Raw genomic sequence first — 6,002 nt, 5'->3', positions numbered from 1 at the left:
GGGTGTACGATGATCTAGAAGTGATCTTTCTCTTTCCTTCCCTCCATTCTAGGGCAACCTTTTTTTTAAAAAAAAAAACAAAACCTTTTGATGGTTTAAAGGCAGGAAGAACCTAGTGTTGTGGCCCGCCAGCAGCCAGTGGAGCTGGCAGCACATTCGGGCAGTGAGGAGGTTCGGGAGGAACCTGGGCCAGTCCAGGAGTCTGGGGAAGGCTCTGACAAGGGCTCTGTGTCGGAAGCAGAGATGGGGCCAGGGCCGTATGCCAGTTATCAGCTGCCTTCAGAGTCAGACGTCAGTGAGGCAAGCAACTGCCTACTGCTAGTTTGCTCATAGCCACTTGCATGATACACACTATGCGTGCATGTGCAGTGCAATAAAAATTGCTCTGCGCATGCACAGAAGCAAAAAACAAGATGGCAGCAGCCACAGCGCCGCCAGTAGAACCAGTTCAGGGGCGTGGCAGGCTTGGGTCGCTGCCGGTTCCAGCGACCCAGGCCTCCAAACCACTACCGGTACCGGGCCGAACCGGTAGGAGCCCACCTCTGAATAGCAATGAAGGCGACTGAAAAGGCACGACTTTGAAGTATTTCTGATGAGCTCTATTGTTTTTTTAACTAAAAGTGATAATTTCTTTCACGGCAAAGCTCAAGAACGTATTTTTTAATACCACCCTTTAGAGGGATATCATCAAAGACCTGTTTATTCGTTGCCTAATATTTTAATTAGATTATATTCTCAATTTAACCCATTACAAGCACGGATATCTCTTTGATGAGCAGCCTATATGTGCCTGGTTAGCCCCAGATGCTAGAAATAATGGATGCTGGACCTTTTTGGATTTAATGAGTATTTCTACCTTTCCAATCTGACTCTTTGTACCTATTATTATTATTATTATTATTATTTCCCTGAGCCATAGAATTGAGTTAATTGAAGGACTCTCTTACCATCATATATTAAGGGGTCTAAATTAGCATTTCCTTTTCTGATTTTTTTTTTTCATGCAAGTGGCTTTTTTTTTTTTTTTTTGCTTTGATCAGAGGATTTAGTTGAAGGAGCATCAGTCTCCTGAAAATGAGCTGATGGGCTTATTATTAGGATAAAATGCAAATATAGCCATGGGTTTGACAATGCTTAATGTCTTAATTGCTCACCTTCAGAATCAGATAATGCTTTCTGTATCAACCTGGAGGGCAGGGCAATTTTTAAAAATTTACGGATAAAGCTTTTTAACTTGAAGAGGAATTTCAGTTAGAAACCTTTGGATGCAGACGGCTAAACTTTTGAGGGTAAAATACATTACTCCAAAAAAAATAAACTGTATCTGGATTTAAATCCTATGCATTTTAGGATTTTCCTGCCAGGACAGGTTGGGGGAAAAAGGGATAGTCTGAAAATAGGTAAAGGTAAAAGTTCCCCTTGTACATATGTGCTAGTTGTTCCCGACTCTAGGGGGCGGTGCTCATCTCCGTTTCAAAGCCGAAGAGCCAGTGCTGTCCGAAGATGTCTCCGTGGTCATGTGGCCGGCATTACTCAATGCTGAAGGCGCACGGTACGCTGTTCCCTTCCCACCAAAGGTGGTTCCTATTTTTCTACTTGCATTTTTACATGCTTTCAAACTGCTACATTGGCAGAAGCTGGGTCAAGTAATGGGAGCTCACTCCGTTACGCAGCGCTAGGGATTCGAACCGCTGAACTGCCGACCTTTCTGATCAACAAGCTCAGTGCCTTAGCCACTGAGCCACCGTGTCCCTGAAAATATTGGAATATAAATCAGAGGGGTGGAATTTTGATTAGATGCGAATGACGCTGAGTTGGGAGTAATTGACTGAGAGACAATGGAGCAGAGCCAGAAGAAATATCAGAAATGTGAATTAAATGGATAACAGTGGATCGATCTAAAATATGACGCTCCTAGCTGCATAATTAATTAAGCCTAATCTATATTTTTCTCTTCGGATGAATCAAGACGGAATCGAATCCTCTTTTGAATATCTCTTCATACCAGAATTTAGTATTGCTGCTATCATCATTTGTGGAACTTAGGAGAACACAAAGAGGACTTTACAATATTATGATGTTTTACGTGGTGGCACAGGGGTTAGAATTCTGCCCACAGCCAAGGACCAGTTCATGGTTGACTCATCCTTCCATCCTTCCGAGGTGGGTAAAATGACCCGGATTGTTGGGGAAAATAGGCTGACTCTGTAAACGACTTAGAGAGGGCTCTTAAAGCATTATGAAGTGGTATATAAGTCTAAGTGCTATTGCTATCTTCCTTCCTTCCTTCCTTCCTTCCTTCCTTCCTTCCTTCCTTCCTTCCTTCCTTCCTTCCTTCCTTCTCAGTGGTTAGAGTGCAGTACTTCAGGCTACTTCTGCTGCCTGCCGGCTGCCTGCAATTTGACAGTTCAAATCTCACCAGGCTCAAGGTTGACTCAGCCTTCCATCCTTCTGAGGTGGGTAAAATGACCCGGATTGTTGGAGAAAATAGGCTGACTCTGTAAACGACTTAGAGAGGGCTCTTAAAGCATTATGAAGTGGTATATAAGTCTAAGTGCTGTTGCTATCTTCCTTCCTTCCTTCCTTCCTTCCTTCCTTCCTTCCTTCCTTCCTTCCTTCCTTCCTTCCTTCCTTCCTTCCTTCCTTCCTTCCTTCCTTCCTTCCTTCCCAGTGGTTAGGGTGCAGTACTGCAGGCTACTTCTGCTGCCTGCAATTTGGCAGTTCAAATCCTATCGGGCTCAAGGTTGACTCAGCCTTCCATCCTTCCGAGATTGGTAAAATGAGGACGCAGATCATTGTAGTCAATATGCTGACTCTGTAAACCGCTTAGAGAGGGCTGTGAAACATTGTGGAGCAGTATATAAGTGCTATTGCTACGTTTGCCATGGGGACCTCTAGAGGTTCCCTCTTTCTAAAATTGATGGGAGACTGTTGAAATATGCAGGCTGTGGTTGAAAACCTTTGGCAGAAGAACAAGTATGACATGAAGAGATGAGGTCTAACAAGAATGAGTTCGTGGGAATACAAGGTGGATGTGAAAACAGGTAGCTTCTTCTATCAATGGTTCTTAGTAACTCGAAGAACTGTGGACATCAACTCCCAGAATTCTGATGCCCGTGGAATTCTGGGAGTTGAAGTCCATATTATTCTGACCTAGGCTTCCTGAGAAAGCATAAATCACAATCTTAGTCCCCAAAACCGGCTTTTATTTATATGGCTGCAAATTATGGTCATTAACAGTCTGCAAGGCTTCACAAAGAGTTTGTGAAGATTCCGACAGATGTCTGCTCGAGTTGCCACAGTCTTTCAGGGGAATGTTGATAAACACCCACCTTATCTCCCTGAAAATGCTGCCCGAGACCTAATTGCCAGATGCAGAGCAAGGCCAAACTTAGCACAGAGTCAAACAGAACTTTTCAAAGCTTGAACGGACCAGATGAACTAATTGCTTCCTGCAAAAGCTCACGTCCCATTCGCTCCTCTGTTATGTCTTATGGGAGGGGCCAATCATCTCCAAGCCTTATTCCCAAGTCAACCCTGTTTTCTTAATTGTTCTTGCCTTCCGGCAGTTCTACGCATGCGCACACTGGGAACAGGCTCCCGCTGTTCTTCTGCCTCACTGATGTCAGACTCCAGAGGCAGCAAATAACTACCAGATGGCCTTGGCCCCCACTCTGCATATATGAGCAAATTGGCGAGCTTGGCAACTGATTGGTTAATACCTGTATTAACCAACTAACTTGCAGCCTATTTCCAGGGAGGAAAAAGACCCACTGAATTAAATTGTATTATGCCTTCCGTTCAGGTCCATATTCTTGTACTCTAAGGTTGGTGCACGCTTCAGAAAATGTTTTGGAGGAAGTGCTTTGGACTTTGGACTTCAGCAAAGCCTCCGGAGCCTGGGGAGGGCAAAAAACAGCCCAACAGGAAGTTTTGGAATGAACTTCTGGTTGCCCCATTGGGCCTGTTTTTCACTCTCCCCAGGCTCCGGAGGCTTTCCCGAAGGCTGGGGAGGGTGAAAATGGCATCCCCCGGCCCTCTGGAAGACCAAAAATCAGCTGGGGCTGCCGTGCCAGCAAATATGGCTCTGTGCCATAGTTTCGCCATCAGGGTTTTATTGTAATAGGAGCTGACGCATCTCAAAAATCTGGAAAGGAAGGGAGGAAAAGAAGAAGAAAAAGAGGAGAAAAAGTAGAAGTAGAAGAAGGAAGGAGGGGGAGGGGATGGAAAAAGGGAGGAAGGAGAAAGGTGATGGAGAAAGAAAAAGAAAGAAAAAGGAGAAAGGAAAAAAGAAAAAGGAAAGACAAGAAAAAAAGAAAGAAGGAAAGAAAGAAAGAAAAAATTATGATTGAGTTCACCATGTTCTCTAGAATAAATATTTTGAAGATCCCAAGTTCAATAGTTTTAAAAGTAAATATAATTAGAAGCATGAGGAAGATAACCGTTTTGAGAGAGGTCATTTCAATATGTACACAGTGACCCAGTCCTCCCGTTGCACCAAGGCAGAAGCCGCTTCCCCATAGGTACAAGCCAGACTTGGGCAAATTCAGATGTCACCCTACACACCCTTCAACCCAAATCACACCAGTGAGGTTTACACACCAGAGCGGCCAGGATCCCAAAGCGCTCACCCTCCTCCTCCCCCCCCAAAAAAAAACCAAAATCACATCAGGCCAAGTCCAGTGGCCCCTTGCAAATTTAGGACCCGTTTTTAAGGAAGACGAGGTAAGGATGGCGGAACGGTGTCCAGATTAATATGCCTAATTTTTTGCCCGGAGTGAGCGAGCACAAGGTCCCGTTGGAATCAGCAGAACGGGTTTCTTAAAGGGCTGCCGGGTTTGGAGAACAAGAACGCCCCCTCCCCACTATAGTGCATGAAATTCCTCCCCAGCGAAGACCCCATCCATCTGCGGCCGACTTTTCTTGAATGATTCCAGCCCAACCTGTCCCGCTTAAAGCAACGGGGCTTCCTCTCACATAACGGGATCTAAGGCGTCCACCCCAACCACTTCCAGTTTTTAAGCGCTGGGAAACTTCGCTCTTCCTGCTTTCCTAGCACCGATGCCCTTTGGGTTCCTTTCAGGGAGGCGTTTGACACGCATGATTTGGAGAGGCCCGCCGGTTGCTCTTAAGTTTCCCCCTCGCTTTTGCCCCAGCCCCGTTTTAGGTTTCAAATGATCAGTTCTCTTCCTGAATTTCTTCCGCAGGGTTTTGTTTTATTTCGGGGGAAATTCAAGACCGACCTTCCCCCTCCGCTCCGTTTTGGTGATGGTTCCCCCCCCCCTTCCCTCCCGTTCTCACGATCTTCCCCCGATGGCAAAACTTTCCTTCGGCTTCAAAAAGCGATTTGTGAACCGACCGAAGGACCGTCGATTCCTCTAGCGCGGGTTCGTGAGAATTAGCCGCCCGTGATTTGTAAAAAAAGAAAGCCCTGAAAACCTACAAACCGGGAACAAATTTCGACCCGCGTCAAGCCCCTTTTAACCTGCTTCAAAGAAACGGGGTTCCGCAGCGCTTTAACCACTGGCGCGAACGCTCTCCCCTTCTTTTTCCCAACACGTATCTTAAGGAGGCTTGCAGGAGGAGTATATCTGTATTTGGGGATTAAAAACACCCAGAATCAGGTCACCCGAGTGATTCCGACGACCCTGTGACCCGAATCGATGTCCCCACTTTCACGTGAGTTTGGGGTGGGGGGGAGGGGAGGGGAAGAACGGCCGGTATGTGGACGTTTCCTTACCGGTTCCGGCCTTTCCACGCGTCCTAGGCTTTTTCCCTACAGGTTGTGGGTACCTGGAGAAAAGCCGCGCGGCCTTCCAGCAAAACTTTACACAACTTCCCATTCACACAACTCAGCCCAACCGAAAGAGGCGATGCGGGTTGTTTTCCGGTCTTAGCATTTTCTTACTGGGGATGTTGAGAGTGGAAAGGTGAGATAGAAAGAACAGCAGGGCTATGGGTATTGTGTTTTCCAAACTCGGGTCCATCCTCCCATCCCGTTC

The 6,002-nt window shown here is 46.2% G+C and overlaps 1 protein-coding gene across 1 annotated transcript in view; it reads left to right on the top strand.

Annotated features, from left to right (window-relative positions):
- GRAMD1B (GRAM domain containing 1B) overlaps positions 1 to 6,002 on the top strand; it is a 441,187-nt gene that overhangs the window by 161,948 nt on the left and 273,237 nt on the right. The gene's annotated exons all lie outside the window — the stretch shown is intronic.

The sequence above is a fragment of the Natrix helvetica genome (genome assembly GCF_964273705.1).
Source record: "Natrix helvetica genome assembly, chromosome: 8".
Lineage (NCBI taxonomy): Eukaryota > Metazoa > Chordata > Lepidosauria > Squamata > Natricidae > Natrix > Natrix helvetica.
This window is presented reverse-complemented; position numbering and strand designations above follow the sequence as displayed.